Source organism: Lucilia cuprina, chromosome X, assembly GCF_022045245.1.
Source record: "Lucilia cuprina isolate Lc7/37 chromosome X, ASM2204524v1, whole genome shotgun sequence".
Lineage (NCBI taxonomy): Eukaryota > Metazoa > Arthropoda > Insecta > Diptera > Calliphoridae > Lucilia > Lucilia cuprina.
In genome coordinates, this window is record NC_060949.1 from 2,574,442 (window position 1) to 2,590,403 (window position 15,962).

Genomic DNA, 15,962 nt, shown 5'->3' on the forward strand with positions numbered 1-15,962 from the left:
ACAAGGTTCCCTTCCGAAAATCAGAAAAAAACGCACATAACTCATAACCAAATATTAATATCCATACATTTAGCAAAAAATTGCTCTTATATACATAAATTCACTATAAAATTGCTTTACGATCGGTTCATATTTGGTCATAGCTCTCATAATAGGTCCAGAAAATCACTTAGATTCACAATATTTATTACCAAGTAATGATATAGATACAGAATTCGGAAATTTTGTCTTTATATACATAATTGGACATAGCTCCCACACAAAAAATATTAGTTTTGTATACTTCTATTTTTCCTAAAAGCGCTTTAACCGTATTTAAAGAGCATTATCAATTTGTGTTGAACAAAATTTTGTGTAAAACAAAATTAAATATGTATACTTATGTATTTTGAAAATCTTTAAATCTTTCACACACATACATACATGCAAATTACTAAATTTGTAATGTTCAATAAAACTTGAAATTGTAATAGATTTAACTTTTGAGATTTTTTCTATTAAAGACATGAGAAAACTTATTCTTCAAATATTTGATCAATTAGAAATGTAATAACATAAAAGTAGCTGGTGGAGGGTATTTAAGATTCGGCACAGCCGAATATAGCACTCTAACTTGTTTTTTTTTTGAAGCCCTCAGATGGGCTAGAAAGCTGTAAGTTGGCATATATATAGTAAAATACCTAGGTCAAATACTTTCGTAATCGCATTTTTTATTTTTGTGTTGTGGAAAAAAATTTGTTTAAATTTCTATTTTATACATTTTAGCTTAAATTAAAGACCCCTAATGATATAGAAAGAGTCAGTGGGGTCTCCCTTAACAAAACTTCGCTTTAACTAAACTACAATGTTTTGATATACATTATGGGTATGAATGGATGTAGGAAATCCTCTAGATATGAAATAAAAACAAGTTAGAGTGATATATTCGGCTGTGCCGAATCTTAAATACCCTCCACCAGCAAGTTTCTTCTTATTACAATCCATTTAACTATCAAATTTTTAGATAACTCGACAAAAGTTTTGTTTCCGTAATGAAGGTGCTAACATTTATTCATTTGTGTGTAACTAATTTTGATTAGGCCCAGAAAAATGTATATTGAGTTTCGGTTGTGGACCTCGTACGGATGCCATGACTTATATTGGTTGTGAGTTATATTTTTTCTGATTTTCGGGAGGGAACCTTGTATGGGAGCTATGACCAAGGACGGACCGATCGAGAAAAAAAATTTAAATAACATTTATCCGTATAAAAATAGTATTTATGCCAAATATTTTATGGGTATCACTATTTGGTAATGAGTTATGTGCTTTAAAGTGTTTTTCTAAAAGGGACCTTGTATGGGTCCCTTTTAAAAGAATTGGCTAAAAGATTTGGATTCGTAAGAATATTACTTGTACCAAATTTCATCGCTATACTCGCATTTTTGGGCCAGTAATGGATGTTAAATTTATTTTTTAATGTGGGGTAGGGTTAATACACAAATACACATAAAATTGTTTAATATGGAAGTAACATTACATAAATCATAGCAATACTAATATCGATCATTTAAACATTATCAAGTTGATATTATTTCTAAGTATTAGACGAACAGTTAAAAATTTTGTTTTAAATTTATTTTAATAACATTCATTTTTTATATTCCATAACTACCCGGTTCAACACTTTAGTATCAATTTTTTGTCATTTGTATTACAAATTTGGCAAAATCAAATTAGCCATATTCACTGAAACTCTTAAAAGTTGTTCATCATAGACATGAAAATAGAGGTATCGGTGTATTAATTTTTATATTATTTCCATATATTACTACAAAGAAACTATACAATTTATCGTACTGTAACTTTTCAAATATTTATTAAAAAAGTAACAATTTTGCAATTTAATATGTATTCGCAATAATACAAAGTAATAAAAAATTTTCCAAAAATAGTATGACCCTAGTGTGTAGATTATTTTAAACGAAATTTTACTTTTGTAAACTTATATTAGATATTCCTCGTACATTTACAAAAACTATTACGTTTTGTTTCGCAATATTTCGTTTTATCTCTAATGTATCCCTAAAGTCTAATTTGTGGTATTGTTCATTGGCACACGCTTTTAGTATGAAAATTACCTTTGTGCTGTTCGCATTACAATGAACGTTGCAATAAAATGTTTGTTTTTAATCTGCAATACTATAGTGGGGAAGAACAACTTTTGAACTTGTACTGAAATTTGAAATGTAATAACATTGGTCATCAATGATATTGTAAGTTAAGAAAGAGTATTATCAAGTCGAAACACATATGTTCAACTTTTACTTTTAACCCTTATTTCATCGACCTACCTTCTTAATGTTTAGTATTGTATTATATTTATACCAGCTTATTCACAAATAAATTGTTTATAAATTAGATTGTGTATGGAAATTTTGTGTTATAAACATTTTAAAGTTGAAATTCATATCTTTAACTTTCCTCTTTAATCCTTATTTCATCAACCTACCTCTTTAAGTTTAGTTTTGTATTATATTTATACCCCTTATATATAAATTAAATGTTTATACCCTTTACCTTCGTGAGAAGGGTCATTCCGTGTGTAATTTCTATAATATCATTTTCCGACCCTATAAAGTATATATGTCCGTCTGTCTGTCTTTATGTTTGTTGAAATCAGTTTTGAGAGCACCCCAGATATCAGCGAGATTCGAATCTTCCATAATTCTCTTAGACATGCTTTGGGAAGATCGCTATTTCAAATCAGCAAAATCGGTCCATAAATATCGGAGATATAAGCAAAAATCCGAGACAACCTCTGAAAATTTCATTAAAAACTGAGATTTTTTATTCATGCTCAAACAGTAATTGCAAAAAACAAAACCAAAATACATAATTTTGTTATTGTACTCTGTTTATAAAAACAAGGCAGAGCGAGAGCAGCACTAGTGCGTTGTTATTGGCTAGAAACATGAAATTAAGTATGTGAAGCCTGGCTTAAGTAAGAAGCATTAAAAGGGAACTTTTTGGTACTTTTTCGTTTTTCAAAAGTACTTTTTGAATTTTCTATAATATTGAACATATAAATATGAAATTAAGTATGTAGTTTCTGAATTAGGTGAGAATCCATAAAAGGAACTTTTTGGTACTTTTTTGTTTTTCAAAAGATACTTTTTGAATATTTTATAATATTGAACCTAGGAACATGAAATTAAGTATGTAGATCAGAATTAGATGAGAACGCAAAAAAGGGAACTTTTTTGGTATTTTTTCGTTTTTCAAAAGGTACTTTTTGAGTTTTCTATAATAATGAACTTAGAAACATGAAATAAAGTATGTAGAGACCGGATTAGACCAGGACAAATTGATGGGAATTTTTTGTTTTTTTTCGTTCTGCAAAAGATACTTTTTGAATTTCCTATAATATTGAACCTAGAAACATAAAATTAAGTATGTAGAGTCGGAAATATGTGAGAACCGGAAAACGTGAACTTATTGGTATTTTTTGTTTGAATTTTCTATAATATTGCATATAGAAACATGAAATTATGTATGTTCAGCCCGAGTAGGTGATTCGAAGGAAGAGGTTTTGATACCGACTTTTTTAACACAGCATGGTAAAGGGTATATAAGATTCGGCAAAGCCGAATATAGAACTCTTACTTGTTTATGATAATTTGTTTGTAATCTATCATAGGACCAAATTTCAAATATATGTTTCGGAGATCGTGAGAAGTGTTTCTGTAAAATTTGTCTTACAGATGGCACCGAAGTTTTCATTTTTAGCCTGTTTATTATTTTAACATTTGAGGGATGCATAGATTAAATCAATTTTTTTGTGAAAAATCCACATACTTATGAGTTCAGGAGCCCTTTTTGTTGACCAGTTGCATGAGGCTAGGTGAAATAATTGACCGATTACAATTAATGTTATATTGCATTAAATTATCATAAAAATGGCCACATATATCATTCGAACAAGGTTTACATCGAGACACATTGAAAGACAGACGGACACTATATTTAATAAGAAAAACATCGAGTTTGCTAATTATTTCAAAAATTTTAAAACCAAAATGTTTCCTACCAAAAGCACTTTTTAAGTAAGCATTGAACATATCTGATTTTGAAATTTTTATACCCACCATCATAAAAGATGGGGGGTATATTGTTTTTGTCATTTCGTTTGTAACACATTAAAATATTCGTCTAACACCCATAAAAGTATATATTCTGGGTCCTTATCAGATTCTAAGACGATCTAGCCATGTCCGTCCGTCTGTCTGTCTGTTGAAAACACGATAGAGTCCAAACGGAAGTAGCTAGCGAGCTGAAATTTTGCACAGATGCTTATAGTTGATCCATTTTATTTGGTATTGAAAATGGGCAATATCGGTCCACGATTTCGCCCAGCCCCCATATGAGGCTCCCTTTAGAAAATGACATTATCGCCAACAACTGACTAACAAAAGCATCAATAGCGGTGTAATTCGGCATGGGGACATAAATCTTTTCGTACATGGGGACATAAATCTTTTCGTAAAATTTTATATAGATCGGTTCATAATTGACCCTACCCGCCATATAAAGTCCCCTTCAGAAAATGACTTTGTCGCTCATAACTGGCTAAGAGAAGCATTAATAGCGGTGAAATTCGGCACAAACATGTTTTATGGTCTCATAAATCTCTTTGTAGTATTTTATAAGGATAATTGACCCTATCCCACCTATAAGGTCCCTTTCAGAAAACGACTTTAATGCTCATATCTACCTTAGGAAGCATATATATAACAATAATATACGACATATAAAAGTTTTATGGGAACTAAAATCATTTTCTTAAATTTTATGAGGATGAGTCCATTATTATCTAACCCCCTAATAAGGTGCCCTTTAGACAACGAATTCAACGCTCATTACTACAAAATTATACATACACAAGTTTCGTGCGAGCCAAAATCTCCCTATCAAATTTTATAAGGATCGATCCTTATTGAAAGTAAGAATATCGGTTCACGTTTTCTCCTATCCCTATTATAATGCCCCCTTCAGAAAATAACTTTATCGCTAAGAGATGTATCAATAGCAGTGAAATTCAACACAAACATGTTTAATGAGAACATAAATTTATGCTCATATCTGCTCATAACATGTATATAAAGCAATAAAATTCGACATAAAAAAGTTTTATAGGAAATAAAATCATTTTCATAAATTTAATGAAAATGGATTTATAATTGACCTTACCAAGGTCCCCTTCTGAAAATGACTTTAAGACTTATTACTGACCAAAAAATGTGAGTACATCAGTAAAATTCTACATGATTGATGATGGGTATATAAGATTCGGCATGGCCGAATATAAACACTCTTACTTGTTTGATTTAGTTTTACCCCTCCATCCGTCCATCCATCCATGTAAACATTGCGGGCATACTTAATGTCTTTAATGTAGACAAATATCTCTTTATTTGTAATTGTAATGGAGTAAACTAAAGTTCGACTATTTAATTCATCATTGCAGGCATCATTGAGTTTCATAGAATAATTCACAGTTTACTTTATTCATTAGTTTTTTTTTTTTTATTTTGACTGTAAGGAACTTACCCTTAACTGTTTTAAATACGAATGCGAGTGCTTAAAATAAAAAAGTGGAATCGAAATGGAATGTTAAACCGTCTTTTAATTAAAATTTACTAATTAGTTTAGATCCAAAACAGCATTCATTATTTGGATACAATAGAATTAGACTATGTTCGTTTTTCATAAAAACGAACATATTGTTACGGGAAATATTCCATAGAGTTGATTAAATATTTTAACTGAATTTCACTCCCCTATATTTTTTAAAGTGAACTTGTTTTAAATAGCCAAGAATTTGGATGTACGCATTTACCTAAATCTTTTCACAATTTTATAAGGTTAGCAGTAAATATTTCTCATTGCCATTCCATTTGCAACATACAAATATTGTTCACATAGTTATCTTGGGTATTATTAAATGCATTTTGTTCCTGTAATTAGCATCGATTATATAATAAATAATAGATGGGAGATTTTTTATTTATATTATTTTTTTGTAGTTGTAAACATTCAACATTTTTTTAATGGGACATTTACACAGGCCAACGAAATGAAACTTTTTGAAAACTTTTTAACCAATTGGACATTTTTAATGTGTTTTATGCTGCTGAAACCGAATCTGATATTCGGTTTTTTTTCAATTTCCCGCAATTTTCCTTAAAGTTTACCAATCGGCTTAAATTCATTTTCAGAGTAGATTTATCTGTGTCCGTCCGTCCATGTTGTAATCAAGCTACATGTCGCAATTTTTAAGATAATTCAATGAAATTTGGTCAATGATCTTCTATTGTTTTAGGGACGAAAACTATGGAAAATGGCTAAGATCGGTCAATAAACTGAATCACCGAATAGGGAATTTGAAGATATTTAAATGAAATTTGGTACATGAGCTTATTGAAAATGGTGTGATCGCTCCATTATTATACCCTACACCACTATAGTGGGGAGGGTATTATACGTTTGTGCTGATGTTTGTAACATACAAAAATATTGGTCCAACACCCACCTTAAAGTATACCGATCGATTCAGAATCATTTTTTGAGTCGATTTAGAAATGTCCGTCCGTTCGTCTGTCCGGCTGGCTGGCTGGCTGCTGTCCATGTAAACCTTGTGCGCAAGGTACAGGCCGCAATTTTCAAGATAATTTGATGAAAATTTGATGAAATTTGGACCAAGCATGTTTTTTGGCACAAGGACGAAGCCTATTGAAAATGGTTGAAATCGGTCCATTATTTCACCTAGCCCCCATACAACCGTACCTTTTCATGCTATAATTACGGCAAATATTCTGCTATCTCTCTAAAAATTGGCACAAATATGTTTTATATAAGTATAAATGATACTGCAGATTTTCGTAAGGATCGGCCTATATTTGACCCTAGGCCCCATACAAACCCACCTTCAAAAAATTGACTTAAACGTCTACAATTGACTTGTAACCATTTGTATCGCAATGAAACTCAACAAAACTAACTGTTATTTAGAAATATATCCTTTTCCCAAATTTACCGAGGATCGGCCCATATTTGACCTATATAAAGCCTCATTTAGAAATTTTAGTTTTTTATCAATAAATGGCTTAAATATTTTGAAATTGGGGTAATATTCAACATAAAAGTTTCTTTACAAAAAATAAAAGTTTTATAAAAGTAAAAATTGTAAAAATATACTCATGGTGTAGGGTATCATATGGTCGGCCATGCCCGACTATACTTTCCTACTTGCCTAATATACAGTGTTGTTGTTGCTTTGCATGAAAAAAATATGACATTTTTTGATGAAATTTTCAGAGGTTGTCTCGGATTTTTGCTCATATCTCCGTTATTTACCGAACGATTTTGCTGATTTTAAATAGCGATCTTCTCGAAAGCATGTCTAATAGAATTATTGAAGATTCGGATCTCGCCGATATCTGGGGTCCTCTAAAAACTGATTTCAACAGACAGACGGACATGTCTTAATAGACTCCGCTACCTATAAGGATCCAGAATATATATACTTTATAGGGTCGGAAAATTATATTATAGAAAATACAATCGGAATGACAAACTTATATATACCCCTCTTACGAAGGTGAAGGGTATAAAAATAATTCTTTTTACACAATGAATTGTGTATAAAAAATTTCTTAAAGTTCGTTGTTTCGTTATGTGTACATTGAATTCATTTTATTTAAAGAAAAACAATATTTAAACAAGTATGAATTTATAGTCGGACATTTCCGACCATATGATTCCCTACACCAGTCAGTATGTCATAATTTTTTTAAATAAAGCATTTAATTTGTTTTATTGTGGGATATTTTACTAATTGTTGACAAAAACAAGATTTTCTACAAGAGGGCTCATAAGATTTGGTAAATTTTGGTAGATGAATTTATGTCTACTACAAAGTCATTTATGTAGATTTTAATCGTTTTATAAGTAATTATAAGTTAATTTTGACTTTTAAGTCATTTTCTGAAGGGGAGTCTGTATGGGGGCTAGGGTCAAATGAGGCCCGATCACAATAAAAATTAGTATTGTCATTTATTATTCTATGAAACTAAATTTTGCTGATTTTTGTTGACATTATAAATCATATAACGTACTTAAGAGCTTAAAGGCCCGTATGGGAGCTAGGAGAAATATAATTTTCAATAGCGATCGTCCTTGAACCAAAAAAGAGTATGTGCCAAATTTCATTAAATTATCTTCAATATTGCGACCTGTAGCGTGCGCACAAGGTTTACATGGACACACAGACAGACGGACGGACATAGCTAAATCGACTCAGAAAGTGATTCTGAGGCGATTGGTATACTTTAAGGTGGGTCTAAGACCAATATTTTTGGGTGTTGCAAACTTCAGCACAAACGCATAATACCCTCCCCACTATAATGGTGTAGGGTATAACAAGTTAGAGTGATATATTCGGCCGTGCCGACTCTTAAATACCCTCCACCAGCTGCTTTTATATTTATAATTTTTTATTTGGTGAAATATTTGTGAAAATAAGTTTTCTCATGTTTTTTAATAGAAAGAACATTACAAACACCATTTTCTTTTATATGTTATAAACGCCCTATTTTAATGGTTTTTTTTAGAAATTTTGCTTGGAAAATTTGCATACTAAACAAATGAATACGGAGATAATTGTTTATAATTATAGTTATGATAATGCAACTAGGAAATGGCTTTCGATGGAACGATCGGATAAAGAAATTGATAGTAACATTTCTGAAGTAAAAAAGTTTATTTTTTAAAAACTTTATTTGGTAATGAGTAAAAAGTCGTAATTTTCGAAAATAAACGAACAATTATGGATACTCGTTAAACAAATTTCAAGTATATTTTCTGTATATAAAAGTAATATTTTTGCCAAATTTTGCATGGATATCATTATATGGCAAGTTTATGCATTTAGGTGTTCTTCTAAAGAGAACCTTGTTCGGGAGCTATGACCAATTGTGAAAATTTTACAATGACTTTTCTATGCATAAAAGTAACAATTCTATCCTAGATAATGAGTGAGGTATATGACAAATTGTGGTCGAAACGAAAAAAACTTACGGTTACATTTGCGTCTTTAAATCTGATATTTTTGTCAAATTTTGTATAAATATATTAATATGGTAATGAGTTATGGTCGTGGAAGCGATTTTTGGGAGAGAACCTTGTATGGCAGCTATGACCAATTTAAATAAAAATTATATTTGTGCCAAATATTGTATAAATAATTTAATTAAGTAGCGAGTTATGAGCGTTTAAGTGATTTCCGGGAGGGGAACTTGTATATGAGCTATGACCAATTGTGGACCGATCGGAAGAAAATTTTACCGTAACATTTATGTAGATAAAAATTATATTTGTGCCAAATTTAAAATATCTTAATTAGGTAATGAGTTATGTGCTTTTAAGAGATTTTCGGTAGGGAACCTTGTATGGGTGCTATGACCAATTCACAGTGGTATAGAAAAAAAAGAGGGAAATAATTCGGTAACTTCTAAACGGTTAATCCGAAATGAAATTTGGTATGCACAAAGAGGAGGTGTTGTCGAGTTTAGGTTTTGAATTTGGATCTTATAGGCCAACCAGGGGCCCGGCGGGGGTCCTCAAATTAGGACACCTCGGCTATGTTGAATTTTTAAAACGATCCTATTTCTTCATTTGAGTTCCGATTTAAAAAAATGTCGTATATAGAATCTCCTCGTAGCAGTAAATTTGAAAATTAAAATTTTACCGTCCTTACTTTAGTTTTTTGATAATAGCGGGTCCAAATATTCCCGATTTTCGCCATTTTTCTTTTATTCGCTTAACAACAGGTTTATATATCAAGCAGTGAATGAATTATGTAAAAATCATGACTGAGTCCAAAGTTATTGGCATTTTAATTTAAAAAATTAAAAAAAGTCGATTTTTTGCCATTTTTTTGGGAAAAAAGTATCTTTTTTTAAGTTATCTAAAAAGTTTCTAAGAAGATGTATATAGAATTTATACTTTTTGGAAAGCTGACTTTACGTAAAATACGATAATAATAAATGAAACAAAACCTAAAAATTTTTGATACCGAGGGGACCATGTCCATCCAAAAAACCCTATTTTTTATGGAAAATTCAATTTTGAGCAAAAACTCTCAAATCGCATAGCCGATATCAAATTATAGTGTCCTGCTTTATATGACCCAATATGTTCTTAATCATTTTGTAACGGGTTTCGATAACCCCGCCCCTAGTATGGATATAATAGACAAAAAACCAAAAATCCCATTTTTGGGATTTTTTTTAACTTTTTTTGGGAATTCCGGGATTTCTAATAAGAAAATTTTTATTTAATTTTGGATTTTGAGTAAAAAAATATACCTATCTGTAAAATTTCATTAAAAAATATTCATAAATAAAATTTTTATTGCAATTTGAAAAATTTTTATCTTCGCAAAAACTGAATAAAAACATTTTTTAAGTTTTTTAAAGAAAAGTATTCCGCGAATTTTTTAATTTCAAAAATTATATACAGTTTTGAAAAATAGCAGAGTACACCCATTATTTGCTGCAAAGTAGTAGACACTTCGTACATACATACATACATACATACATACATACATACATACATACATACATACATACATACATACATACATACATACATACATACATACATACATACATACATACATACATCATTCAACACGTGTTTTATTATCTTCATAATAAAATTTTCCAAACCATTTGATTCACAATCAATAATCTAACTGCCTTTTTCACAATATCGAAACAACAATTTCTCTCTTATAAATATATTGAAAACAAAAACAAAATTTTAAATTTATTTGTTGTTTTCAATATATTTGTAAGAAAGAAAATGTTCTTTCGCATTTAGAGAATAAATAATAAATAAAAAAATGTTTAAAGATCACTTGCATGTCCATCAATATACATATGTACATACATAACTACAGATAAAAAACATACACATTTAAATAAAAAGGTAGACAATATATTTCTTATACTTTCCCACTTTTGCTTTGTCAGACCGTCATAAAACCTACATCACTCATACACATTTTGCTGATTTTCGGCTCGAATTTAACTCGAATTCAACTCGTTTTCCACTCGCTCGTAAACGAGCTGAAAAAACAAAAACATGTAAATATCGCTTACGAAGCGAATACAAAACACATAAAACTCTAATTAAAATTGTGCTCGCGTGTTCAAAAATTAAACTCGCGATTTTGAATTTTAAAACGAGCTATATAAATAAAATAGCGATCGCGAGCGATATTTTTACCTACCCTGAAAAATAGACAAAATTACCTTTCCACTGATATATAACATGCCTACCTAATGTTTTTTAAGCGACAAATTAATTAGGGAAAACTCAACATCTTTTAGAAAAAAACCTAGCACTATTATTTTCATCCATAAGATTAACTCTTAAATTTGTTACATATATTGATGAAAATAATAGTACTAGGTAAATTTTCTAAAAGATGTTGAGTTTTCCTTAATTAATTTGTCGCTTAAAAAACATTAGGTAGGCATGTTATATATCAATGGAAAGGTAATTTTGTCTATTTATCCAAAACTGTATATAATTTTTGAAAATTAAAAAATTCGCGGAATACTTTAAAAAAAAAAATAAAAAATGTTTCTTATTCAGTTTTTGCGAAGATACAAATTTTTCATATTGTAATAAAAACATTTTTTATAGTGCTCGATGAGGAGATTCTATATACGAATTTTTTTTAAATCGGAACTCAAATGAAGAAATAGGATCGTTTAAAAAATTTAACATAGCCGAGGTGTCCTAATTTGTGGACCCCCCGCCGGGCCTCTATAAGGTCCAAATTCAAAACCTAAACTCGACAACACCTCCTCTTTGTGCATACCAAATTTCATTAAAATCGGATTAACCGTTTAGAAGTTACCGAATTATTTTCCTCTTTTTTTCCTATACCACTGTGCAATTGTTTACCGTTTTGAAAAAAATGTTACGGTAACATTTATGTATACAAAAGTAATATTTGTGGTAAATTTTGTATAAATATCTTAATTAGGTAGCGAGTTATGAGCGTTTAAGTGATTTTCGGGAGGGGACCTTGTATAGGTGCTATGACCAATTGTGGACCGTTCGGAAGAAAATTTTACGGTAATATTTATGTAGATAATAATTATATTTGTGCCAAATTTTGTATAAATATCTTAATTAGGTAGCGAGTTATGAGTGTTTAAGTGATTTTCGGGACGGGACCTTGTATGGGAGGTATGACCAATTGTTGACCGAGGGGAAAAATTTTACGATAACATTAATGTATATAAAAGTAATATTTGTAGCAAATTTTGTATAAATATCTTAATTAGGTAATGAGTTTTGAGAGTTTAAGTGATTTTCAGGAAGGGACCTTGTATGGGAGCTATGACCAATTGTGGACCGATGGAAAAATTTTTCCTTGATATAAATTGTATTGACATAAAACTTTAATTTGTAAAATTTTGTGAAGATATCGATATTGTAACGGAAGTTATTAACAATAAACACATTTTCCGGGAATATGTACATTTGTATGGGAGGTATATGAAATTATGAACCGATTTTTAACAATGTTAATTCTCTCACCAATAGATGTATCTCTGACAAAATTCATCAATTTATCTGCAGTAGTTTTTGTAAAAAGTACAAATAAATATGTGAAAAATCGCCATTTTTCGAGGTTGACTTAAATTTTTACTCATAACTCTGAAACTATTTTACCGATCTTGCTGATTTTCAATACCAAACTGCTTAGGATAACAATGAATATTTTGAGTGAATTTTGTGGAGTTCCATTGCTTCGTTTTAACGTGAGCGTGTTTTATACAGACAGACAGACGGACATATCTAGATCGACTCAGAATATCATAAGGATCAAGAATATATATACTTTGTTGGGTCTTAGATGAATATTTCTTAGTGTTACAAACGGAATGACAAACTGATATATACCCTCTATCACCACTGATGGTGGTGGAGAGTATAAAAACATTTAAATAAAAAATTTTTGTATATTTTGTTAATGTTTATAAAATACGTCTATTAATACAAACATCTTTTTTTATTAGCAGGGACATGCTTAACTGCTAGTTTCAATATACATATTCCATTTCGACATGATGCACATATTTTAACTTCATTTTTCCGACCAATATTATTAAATTATCATCAGGAAATTCATAGCGTTTTGCGTACATAGTCAAAACCACGCAGTACAATAATTCGTAAGTATTTTATGCGGATAACGCATAAAAGCACATGTCAATAATATATACTTTATAAAAAAAATATTTTCGCTATCTGGACGAGAAATCACACCCATAAAATTAAACATAATGTTAACATTTCAATATAGGAATCATTCTATCTTTAAAACCGTGTAATTGAAAACATCTCTAAAATAATAAATATTCTCAATAATCTTTCTGAAACCTGGGGTTTTGTGGACCAGGATTAGGAAAAATGTCGGATGAAAAATTATTTAAAACTATAAGATATCAAAACATGGAGACCATGAAATTAAAAAAGTCCACGAAGTAAAAAACGGTGGGAACCGCTGTTATAAATCATTTATAACAAGTAAAAATTAACCCTTGCATTCATAAAGATAGTAATCGCTTATTTTAAGTTTATTACGCACATTTTCCATTCAAAATTCCTACAATAAACCATAAATAACTCTATTAAGCATTTATGAATATGGGGGTAAAAGTAAAAAACGGAAAGCAACTTACCAGTTGTTGGGCATTAATACGTCGAATACAGCGCACAAAATCGCAATATCCAGTAAAACAAAAACCTGATGCTAATGAATCCGGTGGCTGCGGCCGATTGCCATCTACTAAGGCTTGTAAATTTGCGGCACAGCTGGCATATTCCGATTCTGCTATGTATAATCGGGCACAATCATTTAGGGATGATAAAAGCGTCGGACCACTTATAATACTACCAGCTCGAAAAAAACATCCATAACAAGCATCCCTCATTTGTATAGATGTGGTTTGTGTGGTATTGCACAATAAATTCAACAACGACAAAAGCTTAACACTAAAATTATTTTATAATAATTAGTAACTCTGTAAGTTTTCGATTTCATAAGATTTGAAGGGTAGATTTGTTTTTATCTTCCACCAACATTAGAGGTGCTTAAAGGTATATATAAGTTTGTCAATGTGAAATTATGAGTCGATTTAGCTATGTCTGTCTGTCTGCCTAAAACACTCTCACGTTAAAACTAAGTAATTGAAGTCAGCCAAATTCACCCAAAATATTCAATTCCTAGGCAGTTTGGTATTGAAAATCAGTTCACGACGTAAACAGTTACGAGTAATAATTTCTGACTACCTCAATCTTATTAAACATTATTTTTCATTTGTTGTTAAAAATCGTAATAATTGATATAAAATTTCCCCTAGCCTCCAGGAAATTATTTTATCGTTAATTACTCCCTCAAAGATATAGGTTTCAACACAAAATTTTGTACATATTAATATAGTATCGGTCCCCAATTGGGCACACTCCCATATAAGGTCCAGTTCTGAAAATCACTTAAAAGCACATATTTCATTGAATTATAAAGGATTAAATTCGACGTGAATCTGTTTTGTGTACACAGAGAGAAAAATCTGTCATATATTTAATGAACCGCGTTCATTTAAAGTTCTGCATTAGAAATATGTAAAATTTTATTAGTACAATGCAGCATTTCATGTATGAAATGAAATGTTTCATTATCCAATTTTTTGGAAATTTTTGTGTTTCATTGCACTGGTGAAGAATATTTCATTAGAAATATGAAGTTTCATTTTTAATTATACCCTACACCACTATAGTGGGGATCGATTCAGAATCATTTTTTGAGTCGATTAAGACATGTCCGACCGTCCGTACGTCTGTCCGGCTGTCCATGTAAACCTTGTACGCAAGGTACAGGTCGCAAGATAATTTGATGAAATTTTGACCAAGCATGTACAGGGACGAAGCCTATTGAAAATGGTTGAAATCGGTCCATTATTTCACCTAGCCCCCATACAACCGTACCTCCCGATTTGAACTTTTTATGCCATAATTACGTTCAATATTCTATTATCTCTTTAAAAATTGGCACAAATAAGTTTTATATAAGTATAAATGACACTGCAGATTTTCGTAAGGATTTGACCCTAGCCCCCATACTAAAATTGACTTGTAACCATTTGTATCGCAATGAAACTCAACAAAACTAACTGTTATTTAAAAATATATCCTTTTCCCAAATTTACCGAGGATCGGCCCATATTTGACCTATATAAAGCCTCATTTAAAAATTTTAGTTTTTTTTTATCAATAAATTGCTTAAATATTTTGGAATTATGTATGCTAATATTCAACATAAAAGTTTCTTTATAAAAAATAAATTTTTTTTAAATATACTCATGGTGTAGGGAATTATATGGTCGGCCATGCCCAACTATACTTTCCTACTTGTTTTTTATTAAATACTGCAATTAACTTTAATTATGCATCTAATTAAAATTTATGAAACTGCATCATATTTGCAATGAATAATCTTTTTAATGTGAATGAACATGTTTCATATTTATAGTGAAGTAGAATTTTCATATGTAATGAAAATTCTTCCGTAATCCTCTACCCTCTTATAATTTTTACGCCTCGCTCTATTTTTGAGTATTTTTTATTAATTTTAGATGTCAACGAAGATGTTTCATATTTTAAATGAAACATTCTTCATTAACAATAATTCAAAAACAAATGTGATTGTTGTTTCTAAAGTATGCCATTTCATACTTATATAGTTGTCATACCATTTTTTTACTTTTTACTACTTGCTTAAACTAACAGTAAAATTATAAAGAAAAATAAGTTAGAGTGCTATATTCGGCTGTGCC